The sequence below is a fragment of the Lutra lutra genome, chromosome 3 (assembly GCF_902655055.1).
Source record: "Lutra lutra chromosome 3, mLutLut1.2, whole genome shotgun sequence".
NCBI classification, from domain to species: domain Eukaryota; kingdom Metazoa; phylum Chordata; class Mammalia; order Carnivora; family Mustelidae; genus Lutra; species Lutra lutra.
Window position 1 is genome coordinate 63,690,588 of NC_062280.1, and position 23,716 is coordinate 63,714,303.

At 37.7% G+C, this 23,716-nt stretch overlaps 1 protein-coding gene and 1 long non-coding RNA gene across 2 annotated transcripts in view; one reads left to right on the forward strand and one right to left on the reverse strand.

Moving 5' to 3' along the window:
• LOC125095498 (sodium channel protein type 3 subunit alpha) overlaps positions 1–23,716 on the reverse strand; it is a 1,188,574-nt gene that overhangs the window by 1,000,819 nt on the left and 164,039 nt on the right. The window lies entirely within an intron of this gene.
• Positions 21,551–23,716, forward strand: part of LOC125095503 (uncharacterized) — an 81,966-nt gene continuing 79,800 nt past the window's right edge. Inside the window, exon 1 of the long non-coding RNA XR_007125919.1 lies at positions 21,551–21,655. This is a non-coding gene — a long non-coding RNA (uncharacterized LOC125095503). The remainder of the gene's footprint in view (positions 21,656–23,716) is intronic.

Below are 23,716 nucleotides of genomic sequence, written 5' to 3' on the forward strand. Positions count from 1 at the left end.
ATTGAATTTATCCCACAATCATTGGTTATCATTTCTTTTCTTTGTACATTTCATATTAGAGAATGGAAGACTTTGTTAGTAAGTTAGCAAAAATACTGTGTCCCCTGGAGATTCAAAACTGGCTCAATGATCATCTTGATACAGGAGCATTTGATATCCTATTCCTTCATTCTCCTTCAGTTTCTTGACTATACTTTTGAGGTATTTTTTTATCCCGTCATTTTAATAAAACTATTTAAAATATCTCAACAATTAAATATTGGAAGAGACTGGTTTTTGTTATATTTATAACATGAAACAATAGCAAACGTTTTATACTTCTTATAGAGAAGTTTCAGAGAAAGACTTTTGATATTTCTTCCTAGAGTTAGTTAGCTAACCGCTTGCATCGGCTTTACCTCAAGAGACATATTGGTGGACTCAATATGTCTTAGTATGAATAATATCCTTTATTGTGGCCCAGAAAATTCTCACAAAAATAAGTCACAATTTCCTTAAATAAATATAAAGCGTAAAAACACTTCTATTTAAGTATGTCACTGTAGCCCTATTACAAGAAAAGATTTTGTTCTCCTTAATAGAAAACAAAACAACAGCTACAATGATAATGAGGCTCAAACTGGATTTCCAAAATACTAACCTAGCTGTATATATTAATATTCAGTTCTATTGAACCAGTAAGTTATATTTGCTTAAGCTCAGAAAGACACTGGAATACAGTTTGAAATGGTCTCCTATTTTACAAACTAAAGAATATAGGTAAATTTTGTTATGTTTCCCAAGGGAATGTTAAATAGACTGAGGACAGGGACAGTAAACCATTTCCATGAGATTTCTGCCCAAACAAAGTAGTTTCATAGTCTTTTTTTTTTTTTTTTTTTTTTTGCATTCAAGGACACATCTTTCCTAGTCATTTAAAATCAACTTCACTTTTCAGTTGGTCTTCAAGATTCCTTCTGAGCTAAGCCCATAAGCCCCCAAAGATCTCATAGACTTATTGGATCTAGATCTACTATTGGTTGTCTTCCTTTCTGTTGGAAATTTCATCTCTAGGAGCCAAACCTTATTCATGGGTCAGTGCAGCTATCCCATAATTTTCATTGTGATTTTAGCATAAATTTCATAAAAATCTCTTCCAAATTAGAACGAAAAGTTGGGTACAGAGCATAAAATATGAAGTTCACGTGAAGTCTCAGGAGTAGGGTCAGGACTCTGAGTTTCCAGGGGAAGAAGTACCAAAACAGAAGGGGAAGAGCACTGATTAAGGAAATAAGGAGGGCATGGGTTGCATGGAGCACCGGGTGTCATACGCAAACAATGAATTGTGGAACACTACATCAAAAATTAATGATGTGCTGTATGGTGACTAACATAACATGATAAAAAAATAAATAAGGAAACCAGAGAGAATGAGACAAATATAATGCCATCTGTGTTTACAGGTTGCACTGGAGAACGTGCGAGCAATTTTAATAAGAAAGTAAGTATGACTCTTTGAAAAATGCTGGTGGAATTTTGATCGAGATGTCATTGAAAGCATAGATTGTTCTAGGCAGTATAGACATTTTAACAATGTTTATTTTTCCGATCCATGAGCATGGAATGCTCTTCCATCTTTTTGCTTCTTCTTCAATTTCTTTCATGAGTGTTCTGTAGTTCCTCAAGTACAGATCCTTTACTTCTTTGGTTAGGTTTATTCCCAGGTATCTTACAGTTCTTGGTGCTATAGTAAATGGAATCAATTGTCTAATTTCTCTTTCCATATTTTCATTGCTAGTGTATAAGAAAGCAACTGATTTCTGTGCATTGATTTTGTACCCTGACATTACTGAATTGCTGTATGAGTTCTAGTAGTTTGGGGTGGGGTCTTTTGGGTTTTCCATATATAGTATCATGTCATCTGTGAAGAGAGAGAGTTTGACTTCTTCTTTGCCAATTTGAATACATTTTATTTCTTTTTGTTGTCTGATTGCTGTTGCTAGGATTTCTAGTGTGGCATCATGTTCCTGATCTCAAAGGGAAGGCTGCCAGGTTTTTCCCATTGAGGATGATATTCGCTGTGGGCTTTTCATAGATAGATTTTATGAAGTTGAGGAATGTTCCCTCTATTCCTATACTTTGAAGAGTTTTAATCAGGAATGGATGCTGTATCTTGTCAAATGCTTTTTCTGCATCAATTGAGAGGACCATGTGGTTCTTCTCTCTTCTCTTATTGATTTGTTCTATCACGTTGATTGATTTGCGAATGTTGTACCACTCTTGCATCCCATGGATAAATCCCATCTGGTCATGGCAGATAATCTTTTTAATGTACTGTTGAATCCCATTCCAAAGAGCTGGAACAAACAATCCTAAAATTTGTAGGGAACCAGAAGAGACTCTGAATTGCTAAGGAAATGATGAAAAAGAAAAACAAAACTGGGGGCATCACGTTGCCTGATGTCAAGCTTTACTACAAAGTGCTGATCACCAAGACAGAATGGTACTGGCACAAAAACAGACACATAGACCAATGGAACAGAGTAGAGAGTCCAGATATGGACCCTCAACTCTATGGTCAAATAATCTTTGACAAAGCAGGAAAAAATATACAGTGGAAAAAAGACAGCCTCTTCAATAAATGGTGCTTGGAAAATTGGACCGCTATGTATAGAAGAATGAAATCTGACCATTCTCTTACACCATACACAAAGATAAACTCGAAATGGATAAAAGACCTCAATGTGAGGAAGGAATCTATCAAAATCCTAGAGGAGGACATAGGCAGTAATCTCTTCAACATTGGCCACAGAAACTTCTTTCAAGATATGTCTCCAAAGGCAAAGGAAACAAAAGTGAAAATGAACTTTTGGGACTTCATCAAGATCAAAAGATTCTGCACAGTAAAGGAAACAGCCAACAAAACAAAGAGGCAGCCCATAGAATGGGAGAAGATATTCGCAAATGACACTACAGACGATTTATAAAGAACTCCTCAAACTCAACACTCACAAACAAATAATCATGTCAAAAAATGGACAGAAGACATGAACAGACACTTCTCCAAAGAAGACATACAAATGACTAACAGACATATGAAAAAAATGTTCATTATCGTGGCCATCAGGGAGATTCAAATCAAAACCACATTAAGATACCACCTTACACCAGCTAGAATGGCCAAAATTAACAAGACAGTAAACAGCAAGTATTGGAGAGGATGTGGAGAAAGAGGAACCCTCTTACACTGTTGGTGGGAATGCAAGTTGGTGCAGCCACTTTGGAAAACAAATTTCCACTTTGTGGAAATTCCTTAAGAAATTAAAAATAATGCTACCCTATGACCCTGCAATTGCACTACTGGGTATTTACCCCAAAGATACTGATGTGGTGAAAAGAAGGGCCATCTGTACCTCAAAGTTCATAGCAGCAATAGCCATAGTCATCAAACTGTGGAAAGAACCAAGATGCCCTTCAACAGATGAAAAGATAAAGAAGATATGGTCCATATACACAATGGATGGACTCCATCAGAAAGGATGAATACCACTTTTGTATCAACATGGTTGGGACTGGAGGAGATTATGCTGAGTAAAGTAAGTCAAGCAGAGAGAATCAACTATCATATGATTTCACTTACTTGTGGAGCATAAGAAATAACACGAAAGACATTGGGAGACAGAGAGGAGAAGTGAGTTGGGGGAAATCAGAGGGGAAGACAAACCATGAGAGACTGTGGACTCTGAGAAACAAAACAGTTTTGGAGGGGAGGGTGGGTGGGGTGTCGGGTGAGCCTGGTGGTGGGTATTATGGAGGACGCATGTTGCATGGACCACTGGGTGTGGTGCATAAACAATGAATTTTGGAACACTGAAAAAAAATTAAATAAAGTGAAAAAAATAATAACTGGATAAATAAATTATTAAGTTTAAAAAGTTAAAAAAAAAGTAAGTACAATTCACAAGGAAGAAATTCATGAAGTTTATGAAACTTTTTTGAACAAAAAGTCACCTTATTTTTTCCTGACTCATACCTAAACTAAAAATAGTTTAACTATTTAACTACTTAACTATAACTAGTATAACTGGAGACTGAAACCTAACTACATTTTGGAGTCTGGAAACTCTTTATTTCATTGACCAGAAGATGGAGCCATTATATAAAGAATTTTAAAACTTGCAGGCCAAAATGGAACCACAATTTTGCTCTCTTCCTGTATTATTTTAAACATTTTATAGAATCTGAGTAGTCTCGGTGTCACTTTGTTTTTAACAATGGAAAGGAGATAGCATGTCTTAACCTCACATATGCAGAGAGAGTATTATTAGATGATTTGCACCGAGTTAAAGAAGTACATACATGGAAGATTCATAGCTCCTATCCTCAATAGCTATAAAAATATATACTATACAATTGTAAGCACATTGGTTACCTTAGATCAAGACAGATTTCAATAAGCAGGTAGCATCTGAGCTGCTATTCTAACATTCTCATTTGGGATTCTCATACAGCAGATAATCTGGGAAAATACATTTAAACTAGGAGTTGCGCTGACATTTTTTTAATCCATAAACCATCTATAAGCACCACTGTCATTATACCCATTCATAATAATTCTTCTCTATAACATTTTAAACTTTTCTTAGCATTTTCCAAAAAATTTTTAAAGATTTTATTTATTTGAGAGAGTGTGGGAGGGACAGAGGGAGAAGGAGAAGCAGGCTCCTCGCTGAGCAGGGAGCCTGTGACTAAGCAAGGCTGGACCCCAGAACTTCAGGATCCTGACCTGAGCCAAAGCCAGAGGCTTAACCGACTGAGCCACCCAGGCACCCCTCTAAAATTTTAATCTATTGCTCATTCTTAACCAGAACAGAAGACAAAACCAAGAAGTTAAATGTCATAGTCAACTAAGAAAGTCACCCAGCAAATAGCAGAGACTGAGACTCAAAGGTGAGCTTTCCAACTCACAGATTCTACGCAGTCTACTTCTGTGTCCTTCAATTGGCATTCAAACTTCTACCATTCAACACACACTTAAAACTAGGAAATTGAGGAAATGAGTACCTTTTTGATGGGTCAGTTTTAGGAGAGACACTGAGAGCTGTGTGTAAAAAATATAGTGAGGGAGGCAAACCATAAGAGACTCCTAGTCACAGGAAATAAACTGAGGGTTGCTGGAAGGGAGGGGTGTAGAGGGATGGGATAACTGGGTGATGGACATTAAGGAGGGCATGTGATGTAACGAGCACTGGGTGTTATAGAAGACTGATGAATCGCTGACCTCCACCGCTGAAATTAGTAATACATTACATGCTAATTAATTGAATTTAAATAAAAAAATTGTAAAAAAAAAATGTAAAAATATAGCACCTATGTGTTAAAATCCAGGGCAACTTCTACTGGGTTTTCAAGCTTAGCTGCACATTGGAATCACCTGGGGACTTTCTGAAATCTCAATACCCAGGCTGAACACAGGCCAATGAAAGCAGAATCTTAAGGTGGGATCCAGGCATTGGTTTTTCAAGTCCACGGGTGATTCTAACATGCAGTAAAGTTTGAAACCAGTGATCTTGAGCACTGGTTTTCCAGCTGTAATGTATATACAAATTATTTGGCATCTGGAGCATCCCTACCTCAAGTGTGGTTACTGGACCAAAAGCCTATGGATCATCTGGGAAATTGTTAGAAACGCAGATTTGGAGGCCGACCCTGGTCTGCTGGATCGGAAACAGGCAGGGCAGCCCAGCCTCTGCGGGGATTCTGAAAACCACAGGTCTATTTGGGGACCAATCTCCTCTTTATCCTTGGCAGGTGGTGATTCCATCTTCCGAAGGGATGAAACCTACTCACTGCCTCACTGACAGTTGTGTCCTGGAAACTGACCCATTTTTTGGTTTTTCTACCAGATTTGCTAAACAAGTAGACACATTCTGTTTGACTCTGACTCACTTTTTCTTTCGACGCCTGCTCCTGCTCCTCTTGACATCTAGACTGTTGATGTTTAGAGGGACTGGGTCAAACATGAAAAAGCTAGGGGGTGCCTGCATGGCTCAGTGGGTTAAGCCGCTGCCTTCGGCCCAGGTCATGATCTCAGGTCCTGGGATCGAGTCCCGAATCGGGCTCTCTGCTCAGCAGGGAGCCTGCTTCTCTCTCTCTCTCTCTGCCTGCCTCTCTGTCTACTTGTGATCGCTCTCTGTCAAATAAATAAATAAAATTTTTTTAAAAAATTAAAAAAAATGAAAAAGCTAGCAAAGAACATAAGAGGAGAGAGAGGGTTCCATGATTTTGATGGTGCACTGAACTCGGATTAATCTACTTTCAGGATTCTCAATCCGTCTGATTTAATCTCTACATATAACATCTACATATAACATCAAGCAATAAAATTGGTATCATCTGCAAGACATCCAGGATGTTCAGAAAATAGCCAGGATTTTAAGAAGCAGCTGGATGTTAAAGCCAAGTCTATGGCTTGTTGCTAGGTTTTGTTTGTTTTTTGTGTGTGTGGTTTTTTTGGCTACCAGTCCCTGAAACAAATGAAAGATGTGGTCCTTGGAGTCAGCGAGATCTGGATTTGAACTCTGGTTTCAGCCCGTTCATGATGGGCCTCCATGGGCAAGTTATCTAAGCTTATTCCTCATCTTTGATATAAGACTAACAAATCAGTTTTATGGGTGGCTCTAAGAAGAAGAGACAGAAGAGAAAATGTTCCATGCTCTTCTTGGCATGGGGACAACATAAACAGTGTACTGGAGTGAACTTGGAACAGCTGGAGAGGGCCAGAGGTGCCCATCTCCTCCCAAGTCTGGTATCAGTGACTTCAGTTTGTTTGCTTGAAATTGGCTGGCGGGAGTCTTTATACCATGGGAATCGGCAAAAGGTACATAGAAGGAAGAGCTTTTTTCTCCAGGAGAGCAAGTTAGCTATTAAACATTTACCAGTACACCACCGATAGGTCTTCCTTTTGTGTTTGTTTATTTCCTAATGGGCTGATTTTGGAGGTAATTTGCTTTTCTCTTATGAAACAAACAAAAAGAGCTAAACATAGCCCAAACAGGTGAGATGAATGGAAAGATTCCAGAAAACCCTTCCCTGCCATCCCTCTCCCAACATACATTTCCAAGATTTCCCTGTTAAATTCACATACCGTGGAAAAGGTAACACAAAACTATAGGCGGACACTGACCGTTCTGTGATATTGGTCCATCAGAGCTTTTCCTCTTCAAGCCGAACTGACGGAGTTCCGGACTCTGAAATAATCTATTTAACTAATACTGAGCATCTGTTGGATGTCAGGCCTTCTAGGGATGGAGATAGCTGAAATGAATAAGGTCTCTACCTCTTGAACTTATATTTATCAGTCTAGAGGAGACGAGTAAACAAATAGATAAAATCATAATTAGATAACAGTAAATAATGAGATGAAAATAAAACAGTTCAGCATGATAGAGAATGACTCAGGCAGTGGGGTGGCTCTGAGTGGGCTGATTAGCAAACGCCTGTGCCAGGAGGAGACATTAGAGCTGAGATTGGAGGAGACACAGCTGTGTTCTGAACCAGAGGAGCATTCCAGGCACAGGAGGGCAAGAGGAAAGGCCCTGGGGTGAACGGAGACTTAGTGGACCAAAGAACAGAAAGAAAACCAGTGGAACTACAGCTTGTGAGTTTTAGAAAAGGGTGTGTGATGTGGGGCAGTTAACAGGCCAGATCATGTAAGTCCTCCTAGAGGGCGAAGAGGTCTGCCCTCCCTGCTAAGGAATCATGACAGAAATCCAGAAGCCGAAAGAAGCGCTCGATGGAGATTCGAGTTTCAAAGGACCACTCTGCTCTGTAGAGAACAGACTGTAGGGAATCGGACGTGCTAGTTCAGTAGCTACTGCAAAGGTGTAGGCCAAAGACGACAGCGGTTAGGGCGGGGCTGAAGACGGTGGAGACGAAGAGACACGGGCAGATGTGAGATACAGTGTACAGGTTAAGTCAAGAGTGCTTGCTGATGGATTGGATATCTTCTCGCCTGAGAAGGTTGTAAAGAGAAACGACTTGTCCAGGAAATGCAAACGGAAGAAAAACCTCCGACTTGTGAGCCGGAGAAAAGAGACCCGCGCATACTGCATTCTCAATTTCAAGCCATTCCTCGGAAGACAGATGATTCAGGCGGTCTGGTTACATCCGGGTACTCAGACAGCTTCGTGCCGTTCGCAAAGTGCAGTTACAGGGTCGCAGGAAAGTGTGGCCGCAATTAGATCCCCAAATAATTACCCTCATGAAAAGAATTAAAACATTATCTACATTTACAAACGTAAGGGGCGCCTGGGTGGAGCGGTGGGTGAAGCGTCACCTCTCTGTTTCAGCTCAGGTCGTGACCTCGGGGTCCTGAGCTGGAGCCCCCACTTGGGGTCCCTACTCTGTGCTCCTGCACCTGCTCAGCACTCAGTAGGGAGGCGGCTTGAGATTCTCTCTGCCTCTCCTGCTGCTCATGTGCTCTCTTTTTCTCAAATAAATAAATGAATTAAAATGTCACATTTACAAACTCAATTCTCAGTCTGAATGAGTTTCCTTGAATAAATTATTACTTTTAAAATTTCCTTACCCCTCCTCCCCCTTTTACAGCTATTTCTAGGTTTGCTCTGGGAGGCTTCAAAAATGGGGGGAGGCGAATTATTTTGGAAACCCAAGTTTCCTTAGAATGACCTTAGGTTTTATACTTGTCAAAGTTCCAGGAGCTTCCTAGACCGGAAATCATTTTACATCCATTTAGAGCTCAGCAATTAGATGATTAGATATCCTGAAAGAAAATCCTGATATAAAATGTCTATTGGGTGAAAGTTCATAAATATCTTTCTGAATGCAAGGCAAAGCCTGCAAGAAATTAAAGGAAGCTTCCAAGGACCAAAAACAAAGAAACAGCAGGAAACAGAGCAGTAAGATGACAACTGCATCCAAGCCACCCGGAGATAGTGGCCCATCTCAGTAAAGCCATCTCGTTATTGCTTCTTAGGTTACTGAGGTATAATAAATATGCATACAGTACAGTGAAAAAGTTATATGGATTGAATGTACATACTTGTCCTTCTATGTAAACACCACCTGGGGCAAGACATGAAATATTGCTGGGACCCCAGAATTCTCCCTTATGCCTCCCAAAGTCAATAACACCCCCCCACCCCTGCCGCCAAGTCTCCGCTCCTCAGACTTCTATTGTCGGAAATAGGATTTGCCTATGATTAAAATTCACAAATTAATTCATACAGTATGTAATCTTCTTTAGATGGTGAGATTTACCATGATCTTGCGTGCATCAGTAAGTCATCCTTTCTCTCTGTGCATAGCATTTTATTGTAGATCCACACCACAATATTTATCCTTTTTAATTTTGATGGATTTTTGCACTGCTTCCTGTTTGGTTCAGGCTATTTTGAAGATAGCCTCTCTGAACAATCATACAAATGTCTTTGGGGGGGTTATTAATGCTCATTTCTGTGTATATATATGGCTAGTATAAGATTTTTCATCGTAGAATATGTTTAGCATTGATAGATACTGACAAGCATATTTTTAAAATAACTGTACAAATTTATGTTCTTGCTGGAAAGGTTTAAGAATGTCTTTTGTTCCATATATTTGACAGTATCGCTATCGTCAGTCTTTTTTAAAATAGAGCCATTCTGTTGGGAGTTTAGTGATATTTCATTGCTGTTTTAATTTTCATGTCTCTAGTGAATAGCTTAAAAAAAGAATAAGGCTGGTATTCCAGCATATTGATCAGGTAGCCTTTCTGCTTGCCACTTTGTTATTACCTGTATGTCATGGCTTTTATCCTCTCTCTCTCTCCCTTACTGTTTTCTTTTGTGTTAAATACATTTTTTTCCAGTGTTCTATTTTAATTCTCTTGTCATTTCTTTTATTCTATTTTTTGTGGTTGCCCTGATGATTACAATTACTATCTTAACCTATAACAATCTAGCTTGGGTTAATACCAGTGTAATTTCAATAGGATACAAAACATTTGCTCCTAAATATCTCCTTTCCTTCCCCATTCTTTGTGCTATTAAATTATACAACTCACATCCTGACAACTCCTAAGCCATCAACACATTGCTTTATGCAGTTATCGTTCGCATCCTGTAGGAGAAAAAGAGGGATCATAAGTAAAAAATACATTCATCCTGTCTACTATACTTCATGATTTGGTGACAGTTCTTTGTGCTCTTTTTTCGTATAAATTTGAGTTACTGATCAGTGACCTGTCATTTCAGCCAAGGCACTCACTCTCTTTAGTATTTCTTGACGTGCTCCCAACATATTCTTTCAGTTTTTGTTCATCTGAGAATGTCTTAATCTCTCCACTTTTGAAGGTTAGTTTTTCCAGGTGGAGAATTCCTAGTTCAGTGTTTCTTTAATAATCTTGAATATGTCATCTCCCTGCCTCTGCCCTCCATGGTTTCTAATGAGAGATCACCAGCTAATCTTAGGGTCAGATTCCCCTCTCCCCCCGAGTTTATCCTTGGTGGTGGCAGGTGCTGCTGTTGCTTGTCTGGTGAGTGGCTTGCCTGGGCTAAATCAGTCAAGTCTGTGCTTTTACGTGTGGACCCTGAAGTCTCTTCTCAATTAACTTGGTGCTCAGCTAATGATTTCTTTAGATGTCTTACGACATTACATCTCCCAGTCTTTGCTGAGGGCCTCAGTTTTCTTGTTGAGACATGCCTTTAAGACTCAAGTAGGCAGTTTACAACTCTACCTTAGCCCTCATTTCCTGCTTCTACAGAGCGTCAAGGTCAGCCAGAGGTGAGAACTGGTCACAAGCGCTGGGCTCTGGCTTGTGCATGGCCCTGTGTGGCAGGTAGCTTATAGAGTCTCAGAAATATGTTGGGGTTTTACAAAGTCCATTATAGGTGCGTCATTCCCTGGCCATTCCTTTTAAATTTTTTGGTAATCTTGGTTACCACAAAAATTATCACTATCCCAGGCAGGGGCAATGGTAGATAATGACAAACAATCCCAGGGAAAAGGCTGTTTGCATTCAGTAAACTTTGAAGCAGGCAAAATAAAGACAGCTTTGTAGGTTTATTTTGCAGGCAATTGCCAGACATTTTCTGTTAACAGGGCTTTGGGGGTGCTCCAAACCTGTTCTGTCCCCCAACCCCCCACTGGCTTTTAGGATTAGGTTTTCACTGAGATTCTGAGACAACTGGTTTTTTTTAGTATATGTGCTGCCGAAGCGAGCACACAACTGGTTTTTTTTAAACAACTATAAAGCTTGCTGTACTTATGGAGATTCAGCCATTTTTGAATAAAATCTCCTTTGGTTAATTTCCAGAGTTCTGAAAAAGTTGGTTTCGACAATTTTGCCAGTCCTCTTCTTTTATGGAGAAGTAGATTTTGAGAATGTCCTGCTTTGACATTTCCACTGATGTCCTGAAATCCCAATTCAAAAATGGGCAGAAAATGCAAACATACATGTCACAAGATAGGATATTCGGTTTGATTCCTTAAGTTTTAATTTTTTTTTTTTTAAATACCTACCATGCCTTGTGCTGGAAAGGTGAATTTCATGAGAGGTGTGTAATGGTCATACGAAGGCTTAACATATTTCTCATTGCCTCATGTACTGTGGCTTTTGTAATTCCACCAAAATCACTGTCCCCAACAATTAACATCTTTAGTGTTTAGTTGTGTGACAACTCAGAAGAAGTTTGTAATGCTGATCACTTTCTCTTTCTTCATATTCTGTCACTTTCCTTAAAACTCTGTTTCATGGGTGCCTGGGTGGCTCAGTCATTAAGCGTCTGCCTTCAGCTCAGGTCATGATCACAGGGTCCTGGGATCAGGCCCTGCCACGCGCTCCCTGCTCAGTGGGAAGCCTGCTTCTCCCTCTCCCACTCCCCCTGCTTGTGTTCCCTCTCTGGCTGTCTCCCTCTCCCTGTCAAATAAATAAAATCTTAAAACAACAGCTCTGTTTTGAGCTTCTACTTGTGTTTACTCTTCCTAATTGGCTTGGCATGCCTTGGACTTGCCCATCCCTGGGAAGCAATGACTTCTGGATATGTGTCTCTCACCCTGGTTGACCTTCATTTCACTTCATATTTTTATGTTCTTCATTATCCAGAGCTTGTATTCTGTTGCCTTCAGGACTCTTACTTTGATTCATCGTACCTCAAACTCCAACACATTCAAAACTGTTGTTCTGATTTTAATACTCAGCTCCAGGCTGCCGTGACTAGATGACGCTCGTCTCTAACATGGACACATGCTGCAATATGGAAAAATAGTGTAGTGCTATGATCAAGAATCACTGATTCTTCCATGACCCAATAGATGCCCAATATCATTTTATTGAATTTATGACTGAATCCTAGATGGAGAGGTAGTTCAGAAAATGTGTAATAAATTGCTGTTCTTTAAAGTTCTTACCACGTACTTAGGTACTTCAGGATGACTGAGTGCCAGTCTCTTGTAGATGAACCTGAGGCTCAGAAAATACAGCACATCGTTCAAGTTCACAGCCCCACTGTTAGTAAATGACCAATTTAAACTCATGATCTGACTGCCGCTGTATATATGTTTGTGTATTTGCTTTTTTTTTTTTTTAAATAATTCTTAAAGGCATAAGATGGTATTACACTGGGAATAACAGAGGTTAGATATCTTTGAGTGATCTCAATGCCATGTCTTATTTGCTTTATTGATCTTACAAAGGGGAAGAGATTAGTTTTGTTGATTTTAGCTCCCAAGCTGACAGAAGCAGGGGAGAAAACAAGAGATCTCTTAATCTGGGAAGAAATAACTGGGCAGGAAGAAATGACAAGATGGAAAAAATGTCAAAGGCTGCCATTTTAAGTTGACAGAATGACTCCTCAGCTTTGGGCCATTCCAAGGGCTTTGTTTATCTGTACCAGCACCAGCTTCTTGAGAGCAAGTTATCCATGCCCCTTCTAGCTCTAGGCATAAGAGTTAAGTGAAGTTTTAACTTCATTTCAAAGAAAAAATTTAAAATACACTCGTCTAAAACCATTCACTTCTTGACTGCAGTCATTCTTCAGACTTCTGGTCTAGGCTGTGGCCTGTGTCACAGAGCTAAAGGAGATTGCATCTCTTGTTCTCCCTGGCTCCCTCCCAGATTCCTTCCTGCCCATAACTTGGCCCTAAGTGGTATTCTGGCTGAGGTTCGTAGGAGGCAGACCCATTTGTCTCTAAAATAAATGGACAATATGTGACTCTTTAGAGATAAACATAACTTCTTTAAGTTGCAAGTGCCAGGGCCAAATTAGATGACTAAACCAGTCATCAATCTTTGCTCTGAATTTAGGGTCTAAATGAGATGGTTAGGGTAAGATGAGTATATAAAAGGAGATAAATAAGGCAGGAAAATGAAGCATGAATGAATGCTTTTCCCACTTCTATTTCTTCCTAATCTTTTCTTTTTAGAGCTGATTCAATTGAGGGCATCAACTAAAACCAATATATCAAAATGCACTGAGTTTTTCAGGGAGATTACAACAGAATTCTGTCTTTACTATTTAAAGGGAGTTGGAATGAGAGTTTGATATTTAGAAGTTTGGTAATTGTGAACTTCACTGATTTTTTTTTTTAAGATCTTATTTACTTATTTGACAGAGAGAGAGAGAGAGAGCACAAGCCGGGGGGGGGGGGGGGGCTGGCAGAAGGAGAAGCAGGCTCCACTCTGAGCAAGGATCTCATCAAGATGTGGCTCTTGATCCCAGGACCCTGGGATTCTGAGCTGAGCCAAAGGCAGACGTTAACTGACTGAGCCACCCAGGTGCCCCTTCACTGATTTTTTTTTTTTTTAAAGAAAAAATATTTTCGTGTCTATATATTCTCTGTTACTCTTCCCTTTGAGAAGTGGTTTCATGCCCTTTCTTTGAGCATGTGCTTGACTTTTATCTCATGAATAGAATGTGGTGAAAATGATGGATTCTGACTTCTGAGGGTAGGTCACGAAAAGCAGTGAAGTTTCTTCCTTGCTCTCTGGGGGAAGCCAGACACTCAAGCAACCCTATGGAAAGATCCAGGTGGAGGATCTTAAACAGCCAGTGAGGATCTGAAGCCTGCGAATGGCCAAGTGAGTGAGACATCTTGGAAACAGATCTTTCAGCTTTCCCCAAGCCTCTAGATGAGTGCGGGCCCAGGTGACAACTTCACTCTCTAGCCAAACTACTCCCAAAGTCCTGGACCACAGAAACCATGCAATAATAGATATTTGTTGTTTTAAGTTGCTAAAAATATGTATCTTTTTCCTATGGAGTTCTGATACCAATTTTTCATCTGTAACACTTTATTACAAAATTAGTTCTTAATTTTCAATGTTTAGAAGAACACAAAGGACAATGATAATATCCTAGCTTCAAACAGAAGAACACATTTTTACTTCAACTATAAATTGTAGTCTTTGTCCCATTAAATCTTTGGCATGAATGCCTAAGCAAAATGACTACTTTGAATATTTTTAAAATAATCACTCATTTTTGGGAGTGAGAAAGGAAATAGCTATTAGGAATCAAAAGCTACCTCCTGAGTGATTTTCTCTGATAAAACAGTTTGTAAATCATTGGAATGAATGACCAAAGTTATAAAATTTTACAGTAAAAGAAAATACATAACTTCAAGTCACTATTTTTAACTTTTGACCAAAAATTATGAAACTTTGAGAGTGAGGTATCCTGATATTAAGTATTATAAAATAAAATAGTATATAACATAGATTATAGAACATATAATAAACATAATCAAATACATGTAGCATTCATGATGAGTAATGCATGATAAAATCAATCTAATATTACTTTCTGATATTTTTCGTCACGTAGGGCACATCATTTTTGTCTCCTCCTCAAATAAAAGCTTCATGAGGGAAGGGATTTGTCTGTCTGCAGATTGAAGGGGGGATAACAGATCAAGGGTGTTCAGTAAATATTAAATAATGAATAACATACTCCTATATGATGTTTCCTTCTCTTTGAACACTAAACTTTGCTATGTTTGACTTTCTAGAGTTTAACCAAGAATCAGAAAAGTTTTGAATTCATGGATTTATTGCCTTAGGCTGAGAAGGAAGTGAAGTTGTCACAGCTCTAAAACTCTGCAGAAAGACCCAAAGTAGAAAGGATCTGTGAGACCTGTTGGGAAGGTTGGAAAACTCTGCTTACCCATACTCTCAATTTATCAGTGGTCTTTCTCAGACCTTGTCTTTGAACTGCTTATTTTCCCCACCTCAATACATTAAAAAAAAAAAAAAAGTCTTTGGTAGTGCTCATTTCAACTTTGCTAGGGGTCTAATGTCATTAAAATCAAATCTATGTAAAATTCCCAGTGATTATGAAATCTCAGTGTGTTCTGACTGCGTTGAGATATTCCCACCGGAGCCACCTGCTTGTTCATATAGTACGCAACCTTTTCAGATTGACTTCTTTCACTCAGTAATATGACTGGTCTTTGCTTTTCATTATTCTGACTAGCTCATAAAGACATTCCAAGCTGTTGCTAGTAGAAGTTAACTAAATGGAGGATGTTTTGTCCTTTATGGAATAAAACCTAAAATAGAACATACCAGCAAATATCACATCCGGAACGAGAATAATTTTTGCTCAGTTCAGCTAGGTTTTAAAATTGTTCACAAGACCTAAATCTTTCCTATATACTTCTCTCCATTGTTTTATCTACTCCTTTGTTGCATTTCAGTTGTTTTTGAAAAATATTTTAAGTGAGATTCAAGCTAAAAACACACGATTAAACATTAAACATCCCTTCCTGAATCTCTTAAAATTGGCTTTTTTCTTAGATCAATCGTTAATGTACCTATCTAATTACACTACTCGGAATAATAGGGCGTAGAGTGTAGCATGTTCGCTCTACTGCTTGTTTAGAGTTATCAATTATTCATGTTTCTCTTCCTGTGTCCATCAGATGCTGTTGCAGCAAGGTCTGGCCACTATGCAATCCTCCCCTCCCTGGAGAGTGATTACCATGTACCCTGCAGCCCATTTTGCTTGGGTTATGGCATAGTGTTATCTACGGCAAGGAAGAAGTTCATTCTTTTGTTGTAGGGACTTCATGTGATTGCCAATCAGTTATGTTAAGATGCACGATGATGTCGTGCAGGGACAATAATTTTATTTTGCAGTGATTATCACAACTGCAGGTACAGAGGTCCCTAGGAAGATTTTATATCTTTTTACATGCCATTATAATAGCACACAAGGTTGAAATAATGGCTGAACACAGAAGCAATTATTCTTGGCGTATCTTATTTAAAAATCAAAAGCAGGACTGGATGCTTACTAAGACAAAATAGAGGCTTAGATTTTTTTTTTCTTGCAATAAGCCAAACCTTTGCCAATATGTATGTTTCCTCATTTTAGCACATTGTTTGAATGCACAGATCTCAAAAATAGCTCAATTTTGAAATATTTTTGGATATATGTCATATCACTAAATGTTTTTTATGCACCCGGAAGATGTGTAAGACTCTTTCAGGTACCATATTTACACAAAGTCATGTAAAATAGAGGAAATATTGTCATCATTTAATATTTATAAAGAATGCATTGTGCTCCTATGAGCAACGGTGTAGCTTGGCCTCTTACATGTTTAGTGGCAAACTGGTTGCCACACTAACCACTATTACTAATGTAAACTATTAATTTTGTATTGGTCAGACATTGCTCTGATTGCATCATGTGGATTTTCTCATTCTATTCTAGGACTATAAATAGTGAAGTAGTACAGTTACCCTCATTTTATAGATGTGAATGCTGAGTCACACATGGCTTAAATAATATATTCAGGAAACTCAGAGAGTCATAGCTTAACTGGGATCCAAACACAGTTCTGGGTCTGGAACCCAAACCCTTGGCCATGATGTGTGTTAAACCCTCTCTCAATGACACAATATGCTATCATATGAAAAAGATACCTACTGTCACTGTGTGGCTAAATGTTTTCCTATCTTCACTTCTCGTCTCAATTTTTGCCTTCTGCACAAACTCTGTTGTGGATGTCAATGAATTGCATTAGAACTCCATATTCTTTGTCCCCATATTTCTTATCCTGGAAGACTTCCTATGGAGGACATTGAAACTGTCTTTCCATTTAAAGAAAAAAAGCTACTAGTAGCTTCAACTTATTTAGATCTGTACTGAACTTACTTCCTTAAAGGTTATTCACACAGAAACAAAATACATGCAAACATGACTTCATTTTCTTAATGATTTTTATTTTTACATTCTATTACAATGTGTACATTTCCAGTATAACTACAATATAATTTATGACAAACTCAAACATTCTGAGCATTCACAGATGTAAGAAAATTTACAGAGTTCTATGTAAACAGCATTATTATATGCATGGCTATTCATTTATTTTTATGAAGCAATTCTTGATTCTTTTCCTCAAGAATATTACATCATAACCACAGATACTTAAAAAACTGTGTAGTCTCTATACATAGGTCCTAAACCCAGGCCGATTACTTGGCCATTCTAATTTAGCTGGCCTTCCTTTCATTACTTCCAGTAACATTTCTCCAAAATTCCTATTTAAAACCGCTTTATTTACATGTGCATTTTATCTTAAATCTTTTTAATAAAGCTATCAAAAATCTATAAAATCATGCTGAACATTTTGGGTTGAGGTTTTCAACAATCAGCATTTAGAAACAGCCCACAAGTCCCTTAATGTCTTTTGCAAACTATGTAACAGTCAAAAAAGCAAAATGAGATTCTTCCGCTTTTCTCCAAATTGCATGTATGCATTTATGTGTGTCCAGATCTTTGCTTCCATTTGTGTTTGCTTCCATTTTATTCTAACTTAAAATTTACACTGTAACTGCCATTCTAGATCATTAGGTGAAATGAATCCAAGGATTATATAATTTAAATATTAGCATGACAGTGCCTTCTGGAGGCATCTCATTATCTGTACCAAACAGTAACCTACAGGAAAAGCAAAGTCTAATTTTATTTCAAGCTTACACAGTACTAAATAAGCTCTCAATTCCATATATTGTTTTTAATTGATAAAAAGTCACAACTAGACCTCCCTGGGAAAACATATATATACAAAACCTAACTATGTTGTATTAAAAAAAAGTATTGTTCAGCATGAAATTGGTTCGGCATGAAATAGGAGAAAAGAGCAAATTTGTAAAATTTTTTTTTTGAAATGGTAAGAAGAAACTGTTGAGGAACCAGTTGCCAGTATTTTTTATTTTACATAAAAAGGAGGTAATGTAAAAATGTTACTAGTAAATCACACATAAACCTGTCCATCATACATCTTTTCATAATATATAAATATGCAAAATGCAGTTATATTTATATGGGTTTAAAATAATGAGGATAGACTGAATTTAAATCTAAGGTGATATTAATTTCTTAAATTTAATGTATTAAAAATATTACAAAAGTAATATATTTTGAATGGTTCCTTAATTGTCAAAACCTATTTTCAACAGGCTTAGCAGGTATGCAAAGCAATGCTCTACATAGCCTAGGAAAACACTGCATGGTATCTTTCTTATTAAATAAAAAAGAGGCTCAAATAACCTAAGATGAATAATTGAGTGTAGGTGCAAAGAATCTTTGGCCCTAGATTTAATTTCATATGTACCTTAGGACAAACGTCTAGAAGTGATCATCTCCCTCACAGATGTTGTAAAATATGTCACAATTTAAAAACTTTGCAGATACAAAGTTCCATGGATATGTCTCTGTTTTTGTCTGTTGATCTCATATCTGTGTTTCTTAGTCCATCCCTCTTTCTGCCTGTCATTCTCTACCCATACTCTTCATTTCTGTAGGTATTTTTAAATCTCCTTTATTTTTAACTAGCCAGAATAACAAAAACTATGTATTTATTATAGACATATAATTTATGTTCTTTTTTAATTTAGAAAAGCAACTGAATAATATATATACTTGCTTTGAAAACTCCTACAAAATCTTCTAAATAAAATTACTCTCTACTTATGTAACTCAATTTTTGCCTATGCATAAGTAACTTGATAGAAGAAAGAGCTCATATTCCTGAAATAAACTCATGAAAGAATGCATCATGGCCATTTCTTTTCAAGCCATCATCAACGAGGACTTTTTAAAACTAGATTTATAATCCTTGGTAGGTGGACAGCCCCTAAAAGAAAATGAGTGTGTGCTTGGTAAACTATCAGCTCAGGGACCTTATTGATTGATATCAACTATGCCTCAGAGTTTTAGAAATTAAAGGAGAAAGTGACATTGTCTTTATTTTTATAGATGAAAGAGAAAGGTCCAAAAGGACTAATAGCACAATTAGGATAGTACATTAGAGGCAAGAAAGCAGGGTGGAAAGAATCCCGGTTGGATGATCTTTCACTCATACTAAACACGGGTCTCTGTTGAAAGGCTGACATGTATCGCGACTTGAGAGTTTGCCGCACACGTTGAGGATGGCAAGCAGGCGAGGCAGTTCAGGCTTTGCTCAAGCCATTAGCTGCTCCAACATGAACCACAGTATCAAACAGATAGCTGCACGTCAGGAAGCACTTCACTGAAGGAAAATATTAACTTCACTTTGTGCTAAAGAATGATTAGACAATACTGCCCGAGAAAGCAGAAATTTGTGACCAAACAGATGAAGAGTTGGGTCATTATTGGTGTTTAAGGGGCAGCACAGTAACGTGTTAGACTGTATAAATAAAAGTGAATAAAGCTTTCTTCTGTTCCTTCTTTTCTTAAGCATCTTCAGTTTTTTTTCTTCTTTTGAGGAATGTGATATTTACTTAAAATAATTTTTCACGTTGTATGGTTATCGTATGAACCAAGAAGTATATTTTAAAAGGCAGACTATGAAGCACAATACTCTAAAAGGTAAGCTTATCCTGGTTGGTCTATGAGTCAAGATGAATGAAAAATATTTGTCGAAATGAAGAGCCTACATATATTTTTAATCCCATGGCATTGTATAGGCACATAAAAATTGGTTCTGATGCAGTATGGAATAAATGTAAGCACCTCAAAAATAGACAATGACCTCTGTACATGGAAAAGAGTCTTGCTCCCTAATAACAGATGTGTTATTTGTTACTAATGGCCATTCCTTCTATCAGGACATTTGATTTGCAAAGCCAAGGTAAAACACTTTTAAGATATCCAAATGATAGATGCGTGTGTGTTTGTATTTGCATGGGAAACAGGAAGGTTTACAATCCTGTGAAGAGATGACAAGGCAGAGGTGAACATTTTCCACATGGTCTTCTGATTTATTAAAAGCAAATAAAATTAAACCAGCTTTGTTTGCTGTAATCGAGAATCCCTGCAGAGTACTCTCACAATTCTTACATAATCATTTACCAATGCAAATGTAGCCATCTGCTAATCCTGTTCACCTATTTTAGGGAATCAGAGCGAGTCAACCACACTGACTCTGAGAATATTTCAATAAAAAGTTTTGGCATAGACTTCCTTAAAAGAGTCTTATTAACACAAATATATCACCTTCAGAGGCTGTAAACAATATATCAAAAATGAAGCTCTACTTTTTGCTTTCCTTGCCGTCTTTCCCTTTGTCTTCCTTTTCTGCTTTGTCCGTTTCATATTTCTCTTTGTCTGGCTTTGTTACACTGTCATATGAAGGTGGAGAGACGGTGGATGGGGTTGCATCTGTTTTTTCTGGACTTGAGTTCTCATTAGTGTTGTCAAACACCTTATCTTCTTTACTGGGCAAACCATCATCTCGGTCTCCATCTTTTATGTATATACTTGATATATTTTTGACATTTTGCCGTAAGCGGTAACGTCTGTAAGCACGCTGAATGACAGTAGCAGATACATCCTCTTGTTTTCGTTTTAGTGTAGTTGTTATGGGTTCATAGGACACTTTAGAAGGATTTGCTGACATGAACCTTTCCTCCATCTGTGAACGTAGAGAGTCCATCTCTCCGCTTTCACCCAAAACACGCTTTGTAAAGGCAAATAAAATGTCGAGGCAATGGATCCGGTCCCCACTGACCATGGGCAGGTCCATGGCGATGAGCTGGACTTTGTTTGGTTTGGCTATGAGAAGAGGAGGATCCAGGGCAGCTGCAAAATCGGAGAGCTTGCTATACTCTATAAACTGGGTGGCATCAGGATCAAACTTCTCCCAAACCTCATAGAACATCTCGAAGTCATCCTCACTCAGGGGTTCAGTACTTTCCTCAGTAGCAACACTGAAGTTCTCCAGGATGACAGCAATGTACATGTTCACCACAACCAGAAATGATATGATGATGTAACTCACAAAATAAAATATCCCAACTGATGGGTTCCCGCAGTCTCCTTCAACTGAACTTCCGGGATGAACTTTCTTTGGATCACAGTCAGGGGGTGCACTGTTGAGAATAGGTGCCAGCAGTCCATCCCAGCCAGCGGAGGTGGTAATTTGGAACAGGCAGATCATGCTGTTGCCAAAGGTCTCAAAGTTGAACATGTCATTGATTCCAGCTTCCTTTTTAACATAGGCAAAGTTGGACATTCCAAAGATGGCGTAGATGAACATCACCAGGAAGAGCAGGAGGCCGATGTTAAATAAGGCAGGAAGGGACATCATCAGAGCAAAGAGCAGCGTGCGGATCCCCTTGGCCCCTTTGATCAGACGCAAGATTCGACCAATCCTGGCGAGCCGGATCACTCGGAACAGGGTAGGGGACACAAAGTATTTTTCTATGAGCTCAGCCAGAAACATACCTGGTGAGGAGGGAGGGGATGGTACAGAAAAATCATGACTTTTAAGTAATGTTATCTGCCATCTTCTCTCTCACGATTTCAGGACTATCATTTTATATTGAAAGCAGTTTCATAATAATCAACAGATTGAGCAATCCCAAAGGAAAATGATTGATATTACCACTGTGACATTTTCTCTCCCTTTACTAAATTTGCGGACATTGTTTTTTTTTCCCCCTCCATAATAATTTTTGATTATAGGGGTGATACCTACTCATGCAGAAAATTCAAGCAATACAGTAAAATGCTTAAAGGGAAATCTAAATCACCTGAAATACCATCAATTATAATAACTGTTACTACTTTGTTGAGTTATCACTTTAGACACTTTTCTGTGCAAGCCCAGGCACACATTGCCCCATGAATGTAATTATGTTACCTGGGCATTTTTTATGATCTATTTGAGTCACTTCATCATGTCATGGAAACATTTCCAGTCAAATGGCAACGAAGTAATTATAGTTTCATAATGTTCTGTCCAAATAACCGCATACTGAAGAATTTTATGTTGTTTTCAATTTTTTTGGCTGAGAAAAGTATTCAGGTAGGTATATTTTTTCTAGTTACCTAAGCATCATTTGATAATATATTAATAAAAAGTCAGTATATTCAAAGTTTTCTTATAGATCACCAAACCTGTGTCGAGAAAGTCTGTGCAGTTCTTCATAGTGACGTATGAAAATGCTTGCGTGGTTCCACATACTCAGCCAGTATTGTGGTTCTAATTTTTACCAGAAAATCTTTATGATGTTTCAAAACATCTCTTTATAAATTTTTTTGTTGGGAAAAAAATCCACAATTTTTCTTGCTAATTGGACATTTTGTGTGCTTGTTGGCTATTTTCAACTTTCTCTTTTCAGCCATGTCAAGTTCTTTGCCCATTTTTCTAATGAGAGATTTACTGTTTTCTTACTGATTTTGGAGGACTATTTCTCCACCGAAAGTGCTTATCCTTTGTTGGTCTTACATGTTACATACAACTTTTCCCTGTGTTTTGTCTTTCAATCTTTTTGCTTGGGGAGAGGTTGTAGTGAGATTTTCCCATAGAATATTTTGATTTTTATATAATCTTGTTATTTTTTTCTTCATAGACTCAAATTTGTGTCATAAATAGGAAAGACTGTTCAGGTTCATTGTCTTAAATCTATTTCTTCTTGAATCCTTTTTTTTACACTTTAATTTTTGATTCATGTGATCTTCCTACTGAGTAAATTAGTAATTATCTATATAGTGAAGTTAAATTTTGAATTATCTATGTGAATCTACTGAGCTTTTTAAGACACTGTTTTACTTCATCAATGTTATGGTGGTCTAAGTATCCAGCAATGTAAGCAACCACTCATTACTTTAATTTTTCTTCTAGATAAATTTTAGAATCATTCAGACTTATATTGCCAATATATTATTTACACCAGGCAAAAAGACCTATTGATATTCTCACTGAGAAAGCACTGCATTTACAAATTAATTTATTTCAAAAAGGGTCATGATTATCGTGATAGCCTTCTTAACCAAGTATAATAAAAGCCTTTCAATTATTTAAGGCTTCTTTTATGCCTGTTAGCTTTCCTCAAAGAAGTCCTATGCATTTATTAAAGTTGTTGCTGGGATATTTTACTTTATTTTTATTGTAAATGCAAGTGAGATTTTTCTTTAGGTATACTTTCTAAATTTTTTGTCCACATATAAAACATTTATGAATATCAATACATGTGATTTGAAGTTTGTACTTTCTGAATTCTAATTGAATCCATTTTTTTTGGTTGATTCTCTTTCATTTTTAAAGAATGCCGTAATATAATCTGAAGATGAAGATCATTTGCTCCATGTACCCCTCTGTTTTCATATCTAATTGCATCAGCCAACACTGTTAAAAATAGAGGTCATAGAGGAACACTCTTTTTTTCTTCCCAACTTGATGATTTCCAAATAGTTTCCACTATTTTGCTTATTACTCTGAGATTCCTACCTAAATT